Below are 23,556 nucleotides of genomic sequence, written 5' to 3'. Positions count from 1 at the left end.
TACCCATTCCCCAGTTTTGCATAACCAACACAGTTATATTAAAGGGACAGTCAAGTCCAAAAAAAACTTTCATGATTTAAATAGGAAATTAAATTTTAAACAACTTTCCAATTTACTTTTATCACCAATTTTGCTTTTTTTCTCTAGGAGGTTCATATGCCAATTTCTTAGACCTTGAAGACTGTCTCTAATTTGAATGCATTTTGGCCACTAGAGGGCATTAGTTCATGTGTTTTATATAGATAACATTGAGCTCATGCACGTGAAGTTACCCTGGAGTGAGCACTGATTGGCTAAAATGCAAGTCTGTCAAAAGAACTGAAATAACGGGGCAGTTTGCCGAGGCTTAGATACAAGGTAATCACAGAGGCAAAAAGTGTATTTCTATAACAGTGTTGGTTATTCAAAACTGGGGAATGAGTAATAAAGTGATTATCTTTCTTTTTAAACAACAAAAATTCTGGTGTTGACTGCCCCTTTAATTTACTATATACCACTGTGATTGTCTTGTATCTTACCCTCTGCAGACTGTCCCCTTATTTCAGTTCTTTTGACACACTTGCATTTTAGCCAATCAGTGCTGACTCATATGTAACTCCACGGGCGTGAGCACAATGTTATCTATATGGCACAAATGAACTAACGCCCTCTAGTTGTGAAAAAATGTCAAAATGCATTCAGATAAGATGCAGACTTCAAAGAAATTAGCATATGAACCTCCTAGGTTTAGCTTTCAACTAAGAATACCAAGAGAACAAAGCAAAATTGATGATAAAAGTACATTGGAAAGTTGTTTAAAATTACATGCCCTGTCTGAGTCATGAAAGTTTATTTTTGACTAGACTGTCCCTTTAATGTGTTATATACTAAATAAAGTGAAATTTTAAATACAACCCGACCTTTTATACAACTGTTGCCTATTTTGAAGCAAGTAGACAAAGCCTACAGGATATCAATATATAAGTTTAATTAAAAGAATTGAGATTAATTTAGGGGGAAACTGAAGTTGGGAAATGCTAATATAGATCCTATATTGTTATATTAATAAATTTGTAATTGAAACAACAGCCACCCATTTAAATAGTTTATTATTTTATTTTGTGTTTATATTGAAAGAAGCAGGTACCTTTAATATTTCTAGTGTACAAGGAAAGAGAAGAGATTTATAATATTAATGTTCAGTTCTACCACTAGGTGGCAGAATAGTTATTTCAGTTCTAGAGCCTTTATATTTTATACTGTATGTGCACTGCAGTCGGTACTGTGCAGTATTGTTTGAATCATCATTTTGTTTTAAATGGGGAAGGTTTTCTTATAGAACTATTATTCATTCAAGGCTTGTATTTTCATAAATTGAAACAAATCTACTATTATGTTTAGAATATATTTGGTTTGTTTACTTGAAGTAAAAATCATTGCTTGCAACTTTTGTTACATTCTGGAAAAATGTATCTACATAAATTAATTGATTAATTTTTTTTTTTTAGATCTATTATAATCATCTATGGCAAATGATTATCTGTGCCTTTAGTGCTGGTGCTAACATGCAGTTAATGTGACAGTTTTTTTAAAATTATTATTATCATAAAAAAAAGCATTTTTAAATGTATTATTTGACTGACCAATAACACAGAATCAGATGCATATCTATACTACTAATCCAGCATATAATAAGCACTGGGTCCACTGTTACGTTATTGATATTCCAGGTCTAATGGTCATCGACTGTTGTTTTTAATTCCCCCCCCCATGTTTTAATAAAATTAATAAAATGTATTGTTTTAACGTAACGATTGTGAAATACAGTTACACCAAACACTATAAATACACTAAATCACTTTTGTGAAATGGGATAAGATAGTGCTAATAAGTGTATTCTTTTGCAATCAGTGGGTTTCTCTCTTCCCTGTTTGTGTGAATAAATTCTGACAATAATACACAGCACCTATAGGCCAAGAATTAATATAAATGAGTTCATATAAAATACTGGCCCATAACTAACCCATTAGGAGGTGCCATTGGTCCACTCTGTTTACATATGTTTATATGTGTATATGTCTGCAAATACATATACTGTATACACATATAAATACATATGTACATACACACACACACACATATGTATATAGTATATATACATATACAATTTTAGACATGTTTGTATATGTATCTATCTCTATGTTAAAGCCCTACATACATACACACACTTATACATGCACATTTACAAAATTCATAAACACATACATACACACTCACACACTCATACATACTCACACACACTCATAAATACACACACATACATACACACTTACACACATACACACATACACACACTCATATATAGTCACACACTCATACAAACACACTCACACACACACATACACATACATATACACTCACAAAACACACACTCATATATACTCATACACATACATACACATTCAAACACACATATATACTCACACACACTACACACACACTCATACATTCACACTCAAACCTACACACACATATATACTAACACACTCACACACACATACATACTCACACACTCATAAATATACACTCACACACACATGCATACACACTCACGCACACACTCATATATATTTACATGCACTCATGCATACACATTCACGCACACATACATACACTCTCATACATGCACACTTACTCATACATACACACTCACACACTCACAATACACACACTCATATATTCTCGCACACACTCATACATACACATTCACACACACATATATACTCACACACACTCATAAATACACACACATACATACTTACACACATACACACACACTCATATATAGTCACACACTCATACAAACACACTCACACACACATACATATACACTCACACACTCACAAAACACACACTCATATATACTTATACACATACATACACATTCACACATACACATATATACTCACACAAACTCATACATACACATTCACACACACATACATACACACTCACACTACATACACACTCATACATTCACACTCACACTCATACATACACACACTTACATATATACTAACACACACTCATACATACCACACTCACACACACATACACACACACACACTCATAAATACACACTCACACACACACACACACATGCATACACACTCACATACACACTCATATATATTCACATACACTCATGCATACACATTCACGCACACATATATACACGCTCACACACAATACATACACACACATATATATACTCACACACACACTCACTACACACACACATATACTCACACACACTCTCATACATGCACACTAACTCACACACATACATACACTCACAATACACACACATTCATATATTCTCACACACACTCATACATACACATTCACACACACATATATATTTACACTACACACACACTCACAATACACACTTGCACACAGCCACGGTGTTCTATGATATTATTCAAATTAATTTTATCTGCATTCACTTTCCTTTATGAACAAGGTTGTGTGAAGAGTTGAAGACATTTAGCCAAACACAACATATCTGAAGAACAAGTTGAGGTAAACAGCAAACTGGTTATTAACTGCAACTTAACCTACAATTGTAAAAGGGAACTCTCCTGTTCTCCTGCCTTACTGTGCACAACACAATATCAAATCGTGTGCTGACCCCCAATTTGTTAAGCAAGGATCTACACCTTTAAATTTTATTTCTTGGCTAAATAAACACATTGAGCCAAAGCCCCTTGTTAAGAAGTATCCTGCTGCTCTGGAATTGGAAAGCTACTCTGGAATTGGAAAGCGCTTGAATGTTGAAGCACAACTAAAAACAATTAAGCCAGATGGCAGTAGAACATGAGAAGTTTTTAGTTGGTCTATACGTGCTCAAGTAAATGCTGGCTCAGGTTAATCATAAAATTGATGAGACATATTGTTTACGGAAAGTGCAAAGCAGATTTTATAGAAGCCGTGCCAGATATGAGTGGTCAATGACTCTGAGTCTAAAACCACTCAACACACACAAACCACGCACCCTCTCATACATCAACACACACACCACGCACAATCTCATACATCAACACACACACCACGCACCCTCTCATACATCAACACACACACCCTCTCATACATCAACACACACACCACGCACCCTCTCATACATCAACACACAAACTACGCGGCCTCTCATACATCAACACACAAACACACACCCTCTCATACATCAACACACAAACACACACCCTCTCATACATCAACACACACACCACGCACCCTCTCATACATCAACACACACACCACGCACAATCTCATACATCAACACACACACCCTCTCATACATCAACACACAAACACACACCCTCTCATACATCAACACACAAACACACACCCTCTCATACATCAACACACAAACTACGCACCCTCTCATACATCAACACACACACCACGCACCCTCTCATACATCAACACACCACGCACAATCTCATACATCAACACACACACCCTCTCATACATCAATACACAAACACACACCCTCTCATACATCAACACACACACCACGCACCCTCTCATACATCAACACACCACGCACAATCTCATACATCAACACACACACCCTCTCATACATCAATACACAAACACACACCCTCTCATACATCAACACACACACCACGCACCCTCTCATACATCAACACACCACGCACAATCTCATACATCAACACACACACCCTCTCATACATCAACACACAAACACACACCCTCTCATACATCAACACACACACCACACACCCTCTCATACATCAATACACAAACACACACCCTCTCATACATCAACACACACACCACGCACCCTCTCATACATCAACACACCACGCACAATCTCATACATCAACACACACACCCTCTCATACATCAACACACAAACACACACCCTCTCATACATCAACACACAAACTACGCACCCTCTCATACATCAACACACAAACACACACCCTCTCATACATCAACACACACACCACACACCCTCTCATACATCAACACACAAACACACACCCTCTCATACATCAACACACACACCACACACCCTCTCATACATCAACACACACCCCACGCACCCTCTCATACATCAACACACACACCACGCACCCTCTCATACATCAATACACAAACACACACCCTCTCGAACATCAACACACAAACTACGCACCCTCTCATACATCAACACACAAACACACACCCTCTCATACATCAACACACACACCACACACCCTCTCATACATCAACACACAAACACACACCCTCTCATACATCAACACACACACCACGCACCCTCTCATACATCAACACACAAACACACACCCTCTCATACATCAACACACACACCACGCACCCTCTCATACATCAACACACAAACACACACCCTCTCATACATCAACACACACACCACACACCCTCTCATACATCAACACACACCCCACGCACCCTCTCATACATCAACACACACACCATGCACCCTCTCATACATCAACACACAAACCACACACCCTCTCATACATCAACACACAAACACACACCCTCTCATACATCAACACACACACCACGCACCCTCTCATACATCAACACACACACCACGCACCCTCTCATACATCAACACATAAACCACGCACCCTCTCATACATCAACACACACACCACGCACCCTCTCATACATCAACACACACACCACGCACCCTCTCATACATCAACACATAAACCACGCACCCTCTCATACATCAACACACACACCACGCACCCTCTCATACATAAACACACACCCTATTATACATCAACGCACACACCACGCACCCTCTCAACATCAACACATAAACTACGCAGCTTCACATATATCAACACACAAACCACGCACCCTCTCATACATCAACACACACACACAACACACAATCACATGCATCAACACACACACCACGCACACAAATCATACATCAACACACACACCACGCACCCTCTCATACATCAACACACACACCACACACAATCTCATACATCAACACACATACCACACACCCTCTCATACATGAACACACAAACCCTGCACCCTCTCATACATCAACACACACACCACGCACACAAATTATACATCAACACACACACCCACTCATACATCAACACACACACCACACACAATCTCATACATCAACACACACACACCACGCACCCTCTCATGCATCAACACACAATCCACGCATTCTCTCATACATCAACACACACACACTCTCATACATCAACACACACACCCTCTCATACATCAACTCACATACCCTCTTATACATCAACACACACACCCTGTTATACATCAACACACACATCAAAACACACACCCTCTCATACATCAACACACACACCCTCACATACATCAACACACACACCACGCACCCTCTCATACATCAACACACACACCCTCTCATACATCAACACACACACCACACACCTTCTCATACATCAACACACAAACCACACACCCTCTCATACATCAACACACACACCACACCCTCTCATACGTCAGCATACACACCGTCTCATAGAACAACACACACCACACACAAACTCATGCAACACACCCCACACAACAACAAGATTTTAGAGAAGCCGTGCGAGATATGAGTGGTCAATAACTCTGCGCCTAAAACCACTCCCTCTTTTATAGAACAACACACACACCACACTCCCACTCATACAACACACACAACCTCTCATACATCAAAACAATTCAACACACACAAACTACACACCCTCTCATACATCAACACACACACCACACATCCTCTCATACATCAACACACACACCACACACAATCTCATACATCTAAACACACACCACACACCCTCTCATACATCAACACACACACACCCTGACATACATCAACACATACATCCTCTCATACATCAGCACACACACCATCTCATTCATAAACACATACACCCTCTTATACATCAAAGTACACTACCACTCATACATCAACACATACACCCTCACATACATCAATACACACACCACACACCCTCTCATACATCAACACACACATCCTCTTATACATCAACACACATACCCTCTCATAAATCAACACACACCACACACCCTCTCATAGAACAACATATACCACACACACTCATACAACACACACACCCTCTCATACGTCAACACACACACCCTCTCATACATCAAAACACACACCCTCTCATAGAACAACACACATATCACACACACATTCATACAACACACACACCCTCTCATATGTCAACACACACACCCTCACATATGTCAACACTCACACCACACACCCTCTCATAGAACAACATACACCACACACACCCTCTCATACATCAACACACACACCCTCTCATACATCAACACACACAGCCTCTCATAGAACAACACACACATACTCATACAAAACACACACCCTCTCATACGTCAACATACACACCCTCTCATAGAACAAAACACACGACACACAAACTCCTACAACACACACCACACCCCACACAACAACAAGATTTTAGAGAAGCCGTGCGAGATATGAGTAGTCAAAAACTCTGAGTCTAAAACCACTCCCTCTTTTATAGAACAACACACACACCACACTCCCACTCATACAACGCACACAACCTCTCATACGTCAAAACCACTCAACACACACAAACCACACACCCTCTCAAACATCAACACACAAACACACACCCTCTCATACGTCAACACACACATCACGCACCATCTCATACATCGACACACAAACCACGCACCCTCTCATACATCCACACACAAACCACGCATCCCCTCATACATCAACACACAAACCATGCACCCTCTCATACATCAACACACACCACGCACCCTCTCATACATCAACACACAAATCACGCACCCTATCATACATCAACACACAAACCACGCACCCTCTCATACGCACCCTCTCATACATCAACACACAAATCACGCACCCTCTCATACATCAATACACACACTACACACCCTCTCATACATCAACACACACACCACGCACCCTCTCATACATCAAAACACACACCACACACAATCTCATACATCAACACACACACCACGTACCCTCTCAGACTTGAATACACAAACCACGCACCCTCTCATACATCAACACACACACCACGCACCCTCTCATACATCAACACACACACCATGCACACAAATCATAAATTAACACACACACCATGCACCCTCTCATACATTAACACACAAACCACACACCCTCTCATACATCAACACACACACCACGCACCCTCTCATATATCAACACACACACCACACACAATCTCATACATCAACACACAAACCATGCACCCTCTCATACATCAACACACAACACCACTCACAATCTCATACATCAACACACACCACACACCCTCTCATACATTAACACACACATTCATACAACACACACACCCTTTCATATGTAAACACACACACCCTCACATATGTCAACACTCACACCACACACCCTCTCATAGAACAACATACACCACACACACCCTCTCATACATCAACACACACACCCTCTCATACATCAACACACACAGCCTCTCATAGAACAACACACACATACTCATACAAAACACACACCCTCTCATACGTCAACATACACACCCTCTCATAGAACAACACACACGACACACAAACTCCTACAACACACACCACACCCCACACAACAACAAGATTTTAGAGAAGCTGTGCGAGATATGAGTAGTCAAAAACCCTGAGTCTAAAACCACTCCCTCTTTTATAGAACAACACACACACCACACTCCCACTCATACAACACACACAACCTCTCATACATCAAAACCACTCAACACACACAAACCACACACCCTCTCATACATCAACACACAAACACACACCCTCTCATACGTCAACACACACATCACGCACCATCTCATACATCAACACACAAACCACGCACCCTCTCATACATCCACACACAAACCACGCATCCTCTCATACATCAACACACAAACCACGCACCCTCTCATACATCAACACACACCACGCACCCTCTCATACAACACACACACCATGCACCCTCTCATACATCAACACACAAACCACGCACCCTCTCATACATCAACACACAAACCACGCACCCTCTCCTACATCAACACACACAATTTCAAACATCTAAACACACACACACTACGCACCCTCTCATACATTAACACACACACCTCACGCACCCTCTCATACATAAACACACACAAACCACGCACCCTCTCATACATCAAAACACACACCACACACAATCTCATACATCAACACACACACCACGTACCCGCTCATACTTGAATACACAAACCACGCACCCTCTCATACATCAACACATACCCCATGCACACAAATCATAAATTAACACACACCACGCTCCCTCTCATACATTAACACACACACCACACACCCTCTCATACATCAACACACACACCACGCACCCTCTCATACATCAACACACACACCACACACAATCTCATACATCAACACACAAACCATGCACCCTCTCATATATCAACACACAACACCACTCACAATCTCATACATCAACACACACCACACACCCTCTCATACATTAACACACACACCCTCTCATACATCAACACACTCACCCTCTCATACATCAACACACACACCACGCACCCTCTCCTACATCAACACACACAAACCACGCACCCTCTCATACATCAACACACACCCTCTTATACATCAACACACACCCCCTTTCATACATCAACACACACGCTCTCATACATCAACACACACACACCCTCTCATACATCAACTCACACATCCTCTCATGCTTTAACACGCACACGTTCTCATACATCAACACATACACACTCTTAAACATCAGCGTATACACCCTCTCATACATCAACACACACACCCTGACATACATCAACACATACATCCTCTCATACATCAGCACACACACCATCTCATTCATAAACACATACAGCCTCTTATACATCAAAGTACACTACCTCTCATACATCAACACATACACCCTCACATACATCAATACACACACAACACACCCTCTCATACATCAACACACACATCCTCTTATAGATCAACACACACCACACACCCTCTCATAGAACAACATATACCACACACATACACTCATACAACACACACACCCTCTCATACGTCAGCACACACACCCTCTCATAGAACAACACAGACATCACACACACATTCATACAACACACACACCCTCTCATATGTCAACACAAACACCCTCTCATACATTAACACACACACCACACACACACTCATACAACACACACACCCTCTCATACGTCAACACACACACCCTCTCATACGTCAACACACACACCCTCACATATGTCAACACACACACCACACACCCTCTCATAGAACGACATACACCACACACACCCTCTCATACATCAATACACACACCCTCTCATACATCAACACACACACACTCTCATAGAACAACACACACATACTCATACAAAACACACACCCTCTCATAAGTCAACATACACACCGTCTCATAGAACAACACACACCACACACAAACTCATACAACACACCCCACACAACAACAAGATTTTAGAGAAGCCGTGCGAGATATGAGTGGTCAATAACTCTGAGTCTAAAACCCCTCCCTCTTTTATAGAACAACACACACACCACACTCCCACTCATACAACACACACAACCTCTCATACATCAAAACAATTCAACACACACAAACTACACACCCTCTCATACATCAACACACACACCACACACAATCTCATACATCTAAACACACACCACACACCCTCTCATACATCAACACACACACCCTCTCATACATCAACACACACACACCCTCTCATACATCAACTCACACATCCTCTCATGCTTTAACACACACACCCTCTCAAACATCAATGTATACACACTCTCATACATCAACACACACACCCTGACATACATCAACACATACATCCTCTCATACATCAGCACACACACCATCTCATTCATAAACACATACACCCTCTTATACATCAAAGTACACTACCACTCATACATCAACACATACACCCTCACATACATCAATACACACACCACACACCCTCTCATACATCAGCACACACATCCTCTTATACATGAACACACACCACACACCCTCTCATAGAACAACATATACCACATACACACTCATACAACACACACACCCTCTCATACGTCAACACACACACCCTCTCATACATCCAAAAACACACCCTCTCATAGAACAACACACATATCACACACACATTCATACAACACACACACCCTCTCATACGTCAACACACACACCCTCACATATGTCAACACTCACACCACACACCCTCTCATAGAACAACATACACCACACACACCCTCTCATACATCAACACACACACCCTCTCATACATCAACACACACAGCCTCTCATAGAACAACACACACATACTCATACAAAACATACACCCTCTCATACGTCAACATACACACCCTCTCATAGAACAACACACACGACACACAAACTCCTACAACACCACACCCCACACAACAACAAGATTTTAGAGAAGCTGTGCGAGATATGAGTAGTCAAAAACTCGGAGTCTAAAACCACTCCCTCTTTTATAGAACCACACACACACCACACTCCCACTCATACAACACACACAACCTCTCATACGTCAAAACCACTCAACACACACAAACCACACACCCTCTCATACATCAACACACAAACACACACCCTCTCATACGTCAACACACACATCACGCACCATCTCATACATCAACACACAAACCACGCACCCTCTCATACATCCACACACAAACCACGCATCCTCTCATACATCAACACACAAACCACGCACCCTCTCATACATCAACACACACCACGCACCCTCTCATACAACACACACACCATGCACCCTCTCATACATCAACACACAAACCACGCACCCTCTCATACATCAACACACAAACCACGCACCCTCTCCTACATCAACACACACAATTTCATACATCTAAACACACACACACTACACACCTTCTCATACATCAACACACACACTACGCACCCTCTCATACATTAACACACACACCACGCACCCTCTCATACATAAACACACAAACCACGCACCCTTTCATACATCAAAACACATGTTACAAACTGCTGTTTGTAACTGGCCCTTTAAATGAAAAATTGCCCTGCTTCCCTGGATTTTGGAGAAGCCTATTTGCCAGCCTCCTTCCTCATGACTATGGCCCCTGGAAGATTGTGCCCCTGAGGACATATTGACTTTTGTTGGGTGTGTGTGGCCCTTTAAGAACCATCTGGGGACATATTGTGACTTTAATGAACAATGCCCCTTTAAGACTATGTCCCCAGACCTGTGAAATGACTTGTCCCTGGCTTTCTCCCACTTGGTTCAGTTTCATTGTGTGCCATTAAGAGTTAAATTTTGTTCAGCTTCAAGAAACCTATTCTAAATACAAGTCTGCTGGGATTAGCTCTAATTAGGTTTAGTGATCAACTTTCCCATTGTCTAATCAGACTAGTATTGATAAGGTGGACTGCATTATTTTATTGTGTGTAATGTTATCTGCTGAAGTAAATGTTGTGGCCTGTCAAAGGGAGTGTCTATCTAATATCAAATGTGTGATGGGGGATTTTATGCCTCCCCCTGAGAGTGTCCTGTTTGCATGTAACCTCAATAAAAGCAGGCTGTGTGCTCCAGCACATCAGACCTATTTTTGACCCTCTAACTTGCAGATTTGACTCATGTTTGTAGGGGACAGCTTCAGCTAATATCACTACAGGGATTGCTGACTATGGTGCTGATGATTCTTTGGTGAGCGCTAGGAGCATCCTTTTCTACGGTCCAACTTCCAGCCAGCCTGGAGGCAACCGTAACATTTGGCGGCAGCGGTGGGATTGGCGTCCTAGCGCAAGGAGCAGCACCACAACAGCACTGGTATCGTAGGAGAGTTATTGAGGGCAACGCTAGCCACTGCGCAGCGTCCCTACCTACAGCAGCATGGAGCTGACAAGACACTATTCAGAACCCTGTGAAGAGCACCTCAACCTGATCCGTCGCTATGAGGGCGCGGATTTCGTTCCAGAGGTAAAGAGGCGGCTAGTCCGATATGGTCCAGACCCTGCACAGGAGGTAGTCAGTCGCATCATCCGGGAATTGGATACGGAGAACAAAGCGGCACGAGCCTTTGAGCGCCAACTGTGGAGTTTGAGGGTCTGGACACCTGGTCTCCAGCGAGAAAGTGAGTCACAGGGAGCGGAGAGCAACGACCTCCCTTCCCAGCGGCAGCCAGAGTTACAGGGAGAGGAGAGCAGCGGCCTCCCTCCCCAGCGGCAGTATACCGTGCAGAGGGAAGAGACAACCAGTCCCCTTCCCCAGCCAGAGATACCAGAGGCAGCAGGCCTCATAGACTGGTCCTGGGAGGACCCCCAGCAGGCAGGTGGAGATGGGACCGCAGTCTCTCTACCGGCCCTACAGGGATGCTGGGCAGGCGGCCCAGATCCCCAGCGACAGACCCAGCTACAGGGAGGGGAGAGCATCGACCTCCCTCCCCAGCCGGAGTGTGCCTTCCAGGGAGAGGAGACAACCGGTCTCTCTCCCCAGCCGCAGCATGTTCCACAGGAAGCGGAGAGCATCGACCTCCCTTCCCAACGGCCACCGGAGTATCAGGAGGAGGAGGTAAGCCAATCTCCCCCTCCCCAGCTAACTCCTAACTTGGGCCCAGGGTTAACAGTGGAGATGTTAACCCCCACTGACCCCCACGTTCCCTTTGCCACCGGGCAGGACTATGCCCCAATTCCCCCAGCAGAAGAGCTGGCATCAGAACAGAGCGCTGCTGGCCTCTGCCCTACAGACCCCCTTGTTACAGGACTGGCCTGCAAACCCCTCACCCCAGCAGAAGCGCTGGCACCAGGGCAGAGTGCCGCTGGCCTCTGCCCCCCAAGTACCATCAGCTATTTGCCCAGCTGCGCCAGGAAGGCCGAGGATGCTGCACTTTCATCCTGCAACCTGGAACTTACAGGCCAGTACTACGTATTGTGGGGGGGCTACTTTGCTGCTAGCGATTATTTGTGGGTGGGTTGCGAGACTAACTTGGGCACTGACCGGCAGAAGGTCAGGTGCCTGGTTAGTCTCCCTCCAAAAGGGGAGATATGTTACAAACTGCTGTTTGTAACTGGCCCTTTAAATGAAAAATTGCCCTGCTTCCCTGGATTTTGGAGAAGCCTATTTGCCAGCCTCCTTCCTCATGACTATGGCCCCTGGAAGATTGTGCCCCTGAGGACATATTGACTTTTGTTGGGTGTGTGTGGCCCTTTAAGAACCATCTGGGGACATATTGTGACTTTAATGAACAATGCCCCTTTAAGACTATGTCCCCAGACCTGTGAAATGACTTGTCCCTGGCTTTCTCCCACTTGGTTCAGTTTCATTGTGTGCCATTAAGAGTTAAATTTTGTTCAGCTTCAAGAAACCTATTCTAAATACAAGTCTGCTGGGATTAGCTCTAATTAGGTTTAGTGATCAACTTTCCCATTGTCTAATCAGACTAGTATTGATAAGGTGGACTGCATTATTTTATTGTGTGTAATGTTATCTGCTGAAGTAAATGTTGTGGCCTGTCAAAGGGAGTGTCTATCTAATATCAAATGTGTGATGGGGGATTTTATGCCTCCCCCTGAGAGTGTCCTGTTTGCATGTAACCTCAATAAAAGCAGGCTGTGTGCTCCAGCACATCAGACCTATTTTTGACCCTCTAACTTGCAGCTTTGACTCATGTTTGTAGGGGACAGCTTCAGCTAATATCACTACAGGGATTGCTGACTATGGTGCTGATGATTCTTTGGTGAGCGCTAGGAGCATCCTTTTCTACGGTCCAACTTCCAGCCAGCCTGGAGGCAACCGTAACAACACACACCACACACAATCTCATACATCAACACACACACCACGTACCCTCTCATACTTGAATACACAAACCACGCACCCTCTCATACATCAACACATACCCCATGCACACAAATCATAAATTAACACACACACCACGCACCCTCTCATACATCAACACACACACCACGCACCCTCTCATACATCAACACACACACCACACACAATCTCATACATCAACACACACCACACACCCTCTCATACATTAACACACACACCCTCTCATACATCAACACACTCACCCTCTCATACATCAACACACACACCACGCACCCTCTCCTACATCAACACACACAAACCATGCACCCTCTCATACATCAACACACACTCTCTTATACATCAACACACACACCCTTTCATACATCAACACACACGCTCTCATACATCAACACACACACACCCTCTCATACATCAACTCACACATCCTCTCATGCTTTAACACACACACCTTCTCATACATCAACACATACACACTCTTAAACATCAACGTATACACCCTCTCATACATCAACACACACACCCTGACATACATCAACACATACATCCTCTCATACATCAGCACACACACCATCTCATTCATAAACACATACACCCTCTTATACATCAAAGTACACTACCTCTCATACATCAACACATACACCCTCACATACATCAATACACACACAACACACCCTCTCATACATCAACACACACATCCTCTTATAGATCAACACACACCACACACCCTCTCATAGAACAACATATACCACACACATACACTCATACAACACACACACCCTCTCATACGTCAGCACACACACCCTCTCATACATCAACACACACACCCTCTCATAGAACAACACAGACATCACACACACATTCATACAACACACACACCCTCTCATACAGGGAGTGCAGAATTATTAGGCAAGTTGTATTTTTGAGGATTAATTTTATTATTGAATAACAACCATGTTCTCAATGAACCCAAAAAACTCATTAATATTAAAGCTGAATATTTTTGGAAGTAGTTTTTAGTTTGTTTTTAGTTTTAGCTATTTTAGGGGGATATCTGTGTGTGCAGGTGACTATTACTGTGCATAATTATTAGGCAACTTAACAAAAAACAAATATATACCCATTTCAATTATTTATTTTTACCAGTGAAACCAATATAACATCTCAACATTCACAAATATACATTTCTGACATTCAAAAACAAAACAAAAACAAATCAGTGACCAATATAGCCACCTTTCTTTGCAAGGACACTCAAAAGCCTGCCATCCATGGATTCTGTCAGTGTTTTGATCTGTTCACCATCAACATTGCGTGCAGCAGCAACCACAGCCTCCCAGACACTGTTCATAGAGGTGTACTGTTTTCCCTCCTTGTAAATCTTACATTTGATGATGGACCACAGGTTCTCAATGGGGTTCAGATCAGGTGAACAAGGAGGCCATGTCATTAGATTTTCTTCTTTTATACCCTTTCTTGCCAGCCACGCTGTGGAGTACTTGGACGCGTGTGATGGAGCATTGTCCTGCATGAAAATCATGTTTTTCTTGAAGGATGCAGACTTCTTCCTGTACCACTGCTTGAAGAAGGTGTCTTCCAGAAACTGGCAGTAGGACTGGGAGTTGAGCTTGACTCCATCCTCAACCCGAAAAGGCCCCACAAGCTCATCTTTGATGATACCAGCCCAAACCAGTACTCCACCTCCACCTTGCTGGCGTCTGAGTCGGACTGGAGCTCTCTGCCCTTTACCAATCCAGCCACGGGCCCATCCATCTGGCCCATCAAGACTCACTCTCATTTCATCAGTCCATAAAACCTTAGAAAAATCAGTCTTGAGATATTTCTTGGCCCAGTCTTGACGTTTCAGCTTGTGTGTCTTGTTCAGTGGTGGTCGTCTTTCAGCCTTTCTTACCTTGGCCATGTCTCTGAGTATTGCACACCTTGTGCTTTTGGGCACTCCAGTGATGTTGCAGCTCTGAAATATGGCCAAACTGGTGGCAAGTGGCATCTTGGCAGCTGCACGCTTGACTTTTCTTAGTTCATGGGCAGTTATTTTGCGCCTTGGTTTTTCCACACGCTTCTTGCGACCCTGTTGACTATTTTGAATGAAACGCTTGATTGTTCGATGATCACGCTTCAGAAGCTTTGCAATTTTAAGAGTGCTGCATCCCTCTGCAAGATATCTCACTATTTTTGACTTTTCTGACCCATTTTGCCAAAGGAAAGGAAGTTGCCTAATAATTATGCACACCTGATATATGGTGTTGATGTCATTAGACCACACCCCTTCTCATTACAGAGATGCACATCACCTAATATGCTTAATTGGTAGTAGGCTTTCGAGCCTATACAGCTTGGAGTAAGACAACATGCATAAAGAGGATGATGTGGTCAAAATACTCATTTGCCTAATAATTCTGCACTCCCTGTATGTCAACACAAACACCCTCTCATACATTAACACACACCCTTTCATAGAACAACACACACACCCTCTCATACGTCAACACACACACCCTCTCATACGTCAACACACACACCCTCACATATGTCAACACACACACCACACACCCTCTCATAGAACAACATACACCACACACACCCTCTCATACATCAACACACACACCCTCTCATACATCAACACACACACACTCTCATAGAACAACACACACATACTCATACAAAACACACACACTCTCATACGTCAACATATACACCGTCTCATAGAACAACACACACCACACACAAACTCATACAACACACCCCACACAACAACAAGATTTTAGAGAAGCCGTGCGAGATATGAGTGGTCAATAACTCTGAGTCTAAAACCACTCCCTCTTTTATAGAACAACACACACACCACACTCCCACTCATACAACACACACAACCTCTCATACATCAAAACAATTCAACACACACAAACTACACACCCTCTCATGCATCAACACACACACCACACACCCTCTCATACATCAACACACACACCACACACAATCTCATACATCTAAACACACACCACACACCCTCTCATACATCAACACACACACCCTCTCATACATCAACACACACACCCTCTCATACATCAACTCACACATCCTCTCATGCTTTAACACACACACCCTCTCATACATCAACACATACACCCTCTCAAACATCAATGTATACACACTCTCATACATCAACACACACACCCTGACGTACATCAACACATACATCCTCTCATACATCAGCACACACACCATCTCATTCATAAACACATACACCCTCTTATACATCAAAGTACACTACCACTCATACATCAAAACATACACCCTCACATACATCAATACACACACCACACACCCTCTCATACATCAACACACACATCCTCTTATACATCAACACACACACACCCTCTCATAAATTAACACACACCACACACCCTCTCATAGAACAACATATACCACACACACACTCATACAACACACACACCCTCTCATACGTCAACACACACACCCTCTCATACATCAAAACACACACCCTCTCATAGAACAACACACATATCACACACACATTCATACAACACACACACCCTCTCATATGTCAACACACACACCCTCACATATGTCAACACTCACAACACACACCCTCTCATACATCAACACACACACCCTCTCATACATCAACACACACAGCCTCTCATAGAACAACACACACATACTCATACAAAACATACACCCTCTCATACGTCAACATACACACCCTCTCATAGAACAACACACACGACACACAAACTCCTACAACACCACACCCCACACAACAACAAGATTTTAGAGAAGCTGTGCGAGATATGAGTAGTCAAAAACTCGGAGTCTAAAACCACTCCCTCTTTTATAGAACCACACACACACCACACTCCCACTCATACAACACACACAACCTCTCATACGTCAAAACCACTCAACACACACAAACCACACACCCTCTCATACATCAACACACAAACACACACCCTCTCATACGTCAACACACACATCACGCACCATCTCATACATCAACACACAAACCACGCACCCTCTCATACATCCACACACAAACCACGCATCCTCTCATACATCAACACACAAACCACGCACCCTCTCATACATCAACACACACCACGCACCCTGTCATACAACACACACACCATGCACCCTCTCATACATCAACGCACAAACCACGCACCCTCTCATACATCAACACACAAACCACACACCCTCTCATACATCAATACACACACTACACACCCTCTCATACATCAACACACACACTACGCACCCTCTTATACATTAACACACACAAACCACGCACCCTCTCATACATTAAAACACACACCACACACAATCTCATACATCAACACACACACCACGTACCCTCTCATACTTGAATACACAAACCACGCACCCTCTCATACATCAACACACACACCATGCACAAAAATCATAAATTAACACACACACACCACGCACCCTCTCATACATTAACACACACACCACACACCCTCTCATACATCAACACACACACCACGCACCCTCTCATACATCAACACACACACCACACACAATCTCATACATCAACACACAAACCATGCACCCTCTCATACATCAACACACAACACCACTCACAATCTCATACATCAACACACACCACACACCCTCTCATACATTAACACACACACCCTCTCATACATCAACACACTCACCCTCTCATACAACAACACACACACCACGCACCCTCTCATACATAAACACACACAAACCACGCACCCTCTCATACATCAACACACACACCACACACAATCTCATACATCAACACATACACCACGTACCCTCTCATACATCAACACACAAACCACGCACCCTCTCATACATCAACACATACACCATGCACACAAATCATAAATTAACACACACACCATGCACCCTCTCATACATCAACACACACACCACGCGCCCTCTCATACATCAACACACAAACCACGCGCCCTCTCATACATCAACACACAAACCACGCACCCTCTCATACATCAACACACACACACCATGCACACAAATCATAAATTAACACACACACCACGCACCCTCTCATACATCAACACACACACCACGCACCCTCTCATACATCAACACACAAACCACGCACCCTCTCATACATCAACACACACACCACGCGCCCTCTCATACATCAACACACACACCACGCACAATCTCATACATCAACACACACACACCATGCACCCTCTCATACATCAACACACACCCCACACACAATCTCATACATTAACACACACACACCATGCACCCTCTCATACATCAACACACAAACTATGCACCCTCTCATACATCAACACACAACACCACACACAATCGCATACATCAACACACACACCCTCTCATACATCAACACACACACCCTTTCATACATCAACACACACACCCTTTCATACATCAGCACACACACCCTCTCATACATCAACACACACTCCCTCTCATACATCAACACACACACCCTCTCATACATCAACTCACATACCCTCTCATACATCAACTCACATACCCTCTCATACATCAACACACACACCCTCTCATACATCAACACACATATCAACACACACACCCTCTCATACATAAACACATACATCCTCTCAAACATCAACGTACACACCCTCTCATACATAAACACACACACCACACAAAATCTGATACTTCAATACACACACCACTCACCCTCTCATACATCAACACACACACCCTCTCATACATCAACACACACACCACGCACCCTCTCAAACATCAACACACAAACCACGCACCCTCTCATACATCAACACACACACCACGCACCCTCTCATACATCAACACACACACCAAGCACCCTCTCATACATCAACACACACACCACACACAATCTCATACATCTAAACACACACCACACACCCTCTCATACATCAACACACACACCCTCTTATACATCAACACACACACCCTCTTATACATCAACACACACACCCTTTCATACATCAACACACACACCCTCTCATACATCAACACACACACCTTCTCATACATCAACACACACATCAACACACACACCCTCTCATACATAAGCACATAAATCCTCTCAAACATCAACGTACACACCCTCTCATACATAAACACACACACCACACAAAATCTGATACTTCACACCACGTACCCTCTCATACATCAACACACACACCCTCTCATACATCAACACACACACACCACGCACCCTCTCAAACATCAACACACACACCAAGCACCCTCTCATACATCAACACACACACCACACACAATCTCATACATCTAAACACACACCACACACCCTCTCATACATCAACACACACACCCTCTTATACATCAACACACACACCCTCTAATACATCAACTCACACATGCTCTCATGCTTTAACACACACACCCTCTCATACATCAACACACACATCAACACACACACCCTCTCATACATCAACACACACACACCACGCACCCTCTCAAACATCAACACACACACCAAGCACCCTCTCATACATCAACACACACACCACACACAATCTCATACATCTAAACACACACCACACACCCTCTCATACATCAACACACACACCCTCTTATACATCAACACCCACACCCTTTCATACATCAACACACACACCCTCTCATACATCAACACACACACCCTCTAATACATCAACTCACACATGCTCTCATGCTTTAACACACACACCCTCTCATACATCAACACACACATCAACACACACACCTTCTCATACATCAACACACACATCAACACACACACCTTCTCATACATAAACACATAGACCCTCTCAAACATCAACGTTTACAGCCTCTCATACATCAACACACATACCCTCACATACATCAACACACACACTCTGACATACATCAACACATAATCCTCTCATACATCAGCACACACACCATCTCATTCATAAACACATACACCCTCTTATACATCAAAGTACACACCATCTCATACATCAACACACACATCCTCTTATACAGCAACACACACACCCTCTCATACATCAACACACACACACTCTCATACATCAACACACACCACACACCCACTCATAGAACAACATACACCACACACACACTCATACAACACACACACCCTCTCATACGTCAACACACACACCCTCTCATACATCAACAGACACACACTCTCATAGAACAACACACACAACAAACACAATCTTTCATACATCAACACACACACACCCTCTCATACGTCAACACACACACCACGCACCCTCTCATACATCAACACACAAACCACGCACCCTCTCATACATCAACACACACACCACACACAATCTCATACATCAACACACACACCCTATCATACATCAACACACACACCCTCTCATAGAACAACACACACATACTTGTGACAGACCCTGTGGTCAGAACTAAAAGAATTGACCTTGTGTAGCTTTGAGAAGCTGTTTTCTAAAAGACAGGTTTGCTGGCCTCAGCTATTGTGTGCTATAATTACGTTTAAGTAATAAACATTCCATTGTTTAATCACATCTAGAGAGCAGACGCCTCAGTGATAAGAAAAGCCAAGAGTGTGTCTTGTGTTTAAGTTGTTATCTGCCTAAGTAAAGTAATGTGATTCTATTGTGGCCTGTCAAAGGGCGTTGTCCCTCCATGTAATGTACAACATTCTTTCAACCCCCCATCTGGGGGGTCAGACCTGCATAAATACTGGGCATATGAGCCTTAATAAAGACATTCTGTTTTAAACCTGAAAACTGGCTGGGTTGTGAATTGCTGATTCCCTATGCAGGACATTGTTCATCTGTTATTAACCCTTGGTACACTGTTGGTACCGTAACAATTGGTGGCAAGCGACGGAATGAACCTTATCGCCCAGAAGAGCAACTACACAAGCCAGTAACCTCAGGAAGAGGGGGATTACTACAATACTAACTAAGATGGAAAGAGTACCAGGGACAGAAGGAACCAATGGGCCCAGCATATCAGACAGAACCCCTGAAGAAGCAAGCTTTGTTCGGGCGGTTAAAATAAGACTGGCATATTATGGCCCCAACCCATCTGCCGAAATTATCGACCGGGTCATAGCAGCTGTGGAGGCCAACCTACTTCGCCAAAGCGGCGCTGCAGCAGCCCAAGTCACAGCAACCCCAGTGGAAAAGGGAAAAGTAAATTTTGCAGCTTTTAAAAACTTCCTGGAAACAGAAGGAGAGATTGATGGGTACCTTGCGGATTTTGAGAGGCAATGTGCACTACACAAGGTATCCGCAGAGGACTGGGTCACGATATTATCCGGAAAATTATCCGGCCAGGCCAGTGAGGCTTTTCGGGCCATTCCAGATGAGGAAGTCGGGGATTATAATACTGTAAAAGAGGCTCTGCTCTCCAGGTATGCGGTTACACCGGAGGCATACCGGAGGCGGTTCAGAGACAC

The sequence above is a fragment of the Bombina bombina genome, chromosome 4 (genome assembly GCF_027579735.1).
Source record: "Bombina bombina isolate aBomBom1 chromosome 4, aBomBom1.pri, whole genome shotgun sequence".
NCBI lineage: Eukaryota > Metazoa > Chordata > Amphibia > Anura > Bombinatoridae > Bombina > Bombina bombina.
The sequence above is the reverse complement of the archived record's forward strand: the minus strand, read 5'-3'. Positions refer to the sequence as shown.